This window comes from Aedes aegypti, chromosome 2, assembly GCF_002204515.2.
Source record: "Aedes aegypti strain LVP_AGWG chromosome 2, AaegL5.0 Primary Assembly, whole genome shotgun sequence".
Classification (NCBI taxonomy): Eukaryota; Metazoa; Arthropoda; class Insecta; order Diptera; family Culicidae; genus Aedes; species Aedes aegypti.
Window position 1 is genome coordinate 325,053,083 of NC_035108.1, and position 4,293 is coordinate 325,057,375.

General features: G+C 40.2%; 1 long non-coding RNA gene across 1 annotated transcript; it reads left to right on the forward strand.

Annotated features, from left to right (window-relative positions):
• Positions 1 to 2,328: 2,328 nt before the first annotated feature.
• LOC110676760 lies at positions 2,329 to 3,850 on the forward strand. The gene is made up of 2 exons (XR_002500697.1): positions 2,329 to 3,138; positions 3,305 to 3,850. It is a non-coding gene; the product is annotated as an uncharacterized LOC110676760 (long non-coding RNA).
• The last annotated feature ends 443 nt before the right edge of the window (positions 3,851 to 4,293 follow it).

Here is a 4,293-nt window from a genome sequence, read left to right on the forward strand (position 1 = left end):
GTTTTCAGATTTCCCGAAGGAGGGAAAGAGAGCAATTTTCTGATGACGTCACCGTGCAATGGGCAACTGGATAATAATTGAGCTCACACAAGCTGATACAATTATATTGTCGCACCGCCACCAAACCGGATCGCGCCAGTGAGACTCGCGACGCGCCTCAACTCGCTGCATTTTGAAATCAGTTTTTTAGTGTGGCGCTGCATTCTTACGATTTTTATGAACACAGCGCACTATTCACATATTAGCTGTGACGCACGGGGCCCGAGAAAACAATAATTATAAATAAATGTTGGTCTTGATTTCTACCGGATACATAATATTACAACATGTTTTAGTTGCGGCCACGCTTTCAGATCACTAATGCATTTCTATAGAATTACCGTTGAACGCCTTTATACATTGAAGCATAAGAAGTGGTTTCTTGATGGTTGATGAATAAGGTATTTCCAAAGAATCAACGTTTGAGCACAAAGACTTACGAAGGCTTTAGTCAAAAACTTTATTTAGAAAAGATGTTTGGATCCACAGTCGTTATCAGCAATCTTTTGGTTGGTAAAATGAACATGGTTCATACTCAACCAGGCTTGGTTGGGTGACAAAACGTCGAAAGACAAAACGATTAATACCAAAACATCGGAAGGCGAAAATTAGAAGTGAACGAACAATTCTCACAAGACGCGACGCGAGACTGGACACAACACTTTTTGTTCTTACAATCATATACATCGTCCTGTAGATGGGCAACATCGATCCCGAAACCGGTCGACGAAAAAGGTAAATGTTTAAATCCTTCATATGTTTGTAAGAACAATAAGTGTTGTGTCCAGTCTCGCGTCGCGTCTTGTGAGTGTACTATAGTTCTTACGTTAGCACAAAATCTTAAAAATGAGTGAACGAACAATTCTTGGAAGGATAATTCTCCTTTAGAAGAATGAATAATTGACTATATGGAAAACTATTCCAAATGTCAAGTTGAAAATTTACTGCTTTCAACGTTTTCTCCTTTCTACATTTTGTCCTTTTCGACGTTTTGACTCTTAACATTTTGTCCCTAAACCGTCGAGGAGGTGTCAGGTTTCATTAGGCCAAAGCACGTTGGGTCGAAGTACGTTAGGCCGAAGTATGTTCGGCTGAATGTGTTATTAGGCCGAATGGTTCATTAGGCCGAAACTTTCAAAACATAAAAGGAACCAGAAATATTACCTTCTTTCATAAAAGACAATCCTTTTTTCGTTTTAAATCATGCAGCTTAATTACACGTTCGACCTAATGACCCATGCGGCCTAACTTACTTCGGCCCAATGGCCTAGCACCCGTCGAGGGGTATCCGAGAAGTTCATTGATTACATGACTTCAGATGAACAAGCGTAACTAGCAATTTCTTGAAGGTAAATGAACAGGGTTTATACTCATTAATAATAACTAGGGACAATGGAAATTCGCGATTTCGCGAATGCCGCGAATTCCGCGAAATTTGGGCTTCGCCGCGAAATTCAGGAAATCCCACGAAATGCCGCGAAAATAGTTAAATTTGAAGAATTTGTATGATAATCAAGGTAAATTCCAGTTTATTGCTTCTGAAAATGGTTTATTATTCATCTTGGAGTCGAAGTTCCATAAAAAAAATTATAACTGTTTAGTTTTAACTTCGACGTTGTCCTGCTAGTTATTTTCGTTTAAAATTTTGCAAAAACCACCCTTATTTCAAACATATAATCTAAATTTGTAAAAAAAAACAATTGATTGAAATTCCATGAAATTTACACATACAAAGGCTTTTTCTTTTACTGAAAATGTGTATTTTTGTATAAAGTATGGTAAAAAATACGGGGCTGCGACAAAGCCGCGAAATTTGATATTTATCGCCTGAGTCACTCGCGAAATTTCAAGAATTTTGCCGCGAATTTCCATTGTCCCTAATAATAACCAAGGATCGTAGATGGCATAAAACATAAGGTATCGTGGGGTAAGTGGATACAGAAAAATCAATAGTTAACTTCATTGTTATGTACAGCTAACGTGAATAATGTAACTCAAACTTTTTTCTGTGGATAACAAATAAGGGACTATTATACTTCAAATCGACATTTATTTCGATTTTTCTGATTGTTATGTATTGAGTATGGGAGACTTAAAAATTTGCGCCAAATGATCTACTTGCCTCACCATGGTGGGGTAAGTGGATCGCCATTAAAAAAAACATTGTTCTCGAAACAAATGTAGTGTGATTATGTTTAATAAGAATGATATTACCCTCGTTCTTGTTATTAGTGCTAGTAATGAATACTTTAAAATTAAAAAGTATCTTTATTTATGTTTGGGAGTAAGCCCACCCACTCTTGCTACTTCACTGGTCAATAAAGCCTCTCCTCGGAGTATTTCTGCTCTCCTATAGAGTAAGACTAGTAATGACGTCATTCGCATGATCGTCACCCAATTCAGACCCTTACTCATCAGTAGGCTCTAGCTCTTAAGGTAGGACGGTAGGAGAAGAGCCAAATCGGATTTTAATGTGTTTTAAACTGTCGTGTTAGCTGTAGAAATCTAATTGTAGACCCTGTAAATATATGTGAATCGTAATGAATAATAAATAACTTTAAGTGTTGATAATATACGTGTTAAGTGTCGGACTATGTGTGTATTATTATGGACGAAAAGGAAGTTTTGGACCCCAAGGAAGGAATGGATAGGCCTCAAACCAGCAACCCAATTCCGCTTATGGCAGATCAATAAATTACCCCCTACTCGATGTTGGGAAGGGTCCGGTAACCCAACATAATGGTCCTTCGAGCCGGATTAAACTCCAGTAAACCGGACAAAGGAAACTGCCATCGCCGAGGATACGTGGCTTTGGCGCCAAACGGAATAAAGGATTCCAAGCTTTATTGTACATCTATACAATTGGCAGCCATAAGCCAAGGCTAGCTCCAACGTCTTTAATGTGAACAATTGCTCAAATTCTAACTGGATATAAGGAAGACTCAAGATGGCTAACTTTGGATCTATTTGGAATATCATCAAACACCAAACGCACTGAATTAGAATTGGAAACCGATCTACCACCAATACCCGTTTCTGGACTCTACGGATACTCGTCGGATTTTATCATCAACCTAGGCCCACTGTCTGGTTGCGCAGGTAAATACACCTAGTATATGTCCTGCCGAAAGTTCAATGTAGATACTTACACTCTTTCTACCGCTTTTCGATCATCAATGGAACGTATCTGAGCAATTCACGATGGACCACGGCATTGCACAGTGGCGCAAAATAACTGATCCAACGTTCACAACAACTACAGCAGAATCAGCTGTTGACGATTTTCTTCGCATGACGAACGATGCCAAAATTCAACAGACGATCCATGACGTCATCGAGGAGACATGGATCGAGTTACAGCTGACACATATTCAAGATCATTATCGGGCAATCAAAATATGTACCCAAACAAACTAAGCCTGGTCATGACAACTCAGCTATCGTATTTGTTGGAGAACACACAATCTTGGATATACGGAATGGAAACTGGCCACCAACTATCAATTGTAACGGATACGGACAACCGTCTGACTTGGAATGCATCACTATCCCGTTTTCATCACAAACCACAATTCGAGATCACTTCTATCACTGTTTGGATGGATCGTACAGCACAACGGAGCCAAGTGGCTGCACCTACTTGGTCAGGTAAGCAGCTTACTGTATATGCCCAGCCGAGCTAGGCATGAGCAATTTCGTTACTCACACCAATAATACATTTTCGGGATCAACGACGTCATCAATCCACGCTCTCGAGATCGAACTCTTCTGGAAACCTGGTGAGAGCTGGCAACCAAATCTGTACACATGGTCAACAAGCATATGGGTGCGCACACCATGATCAAGCATTCGTTTTCACGGACTCGGAAAGAAGCTTCCACATCACCGTCCGTATTCGAGTCACCAATACCTACAGTGTAGGTCCTACACTTTCACTGGACACGCGATAGAACAAACGTACAAGCACTTGTTGGACGAATGGTTACCCAATAACAAGTATTGTGATTGGATCACCGGCATACATGGCGTTCACCCAACTATATATTGCCCAGGCACACAGGGTGTCCGTAAAACTGGTTCCGGGACGAGGAATGTCCCAATTCTTTTACCACACATAGGGTGTGCGATCCAAGGTTCACGGATTCTATGGTGTACACACATCTGCTATTGGTTCACGGATTTTTATACGCTCATCCCACGTTCCCAAGGTTAATGCAGACACGAAATGTTCCAACTCCTTTCAAATTGGCTATA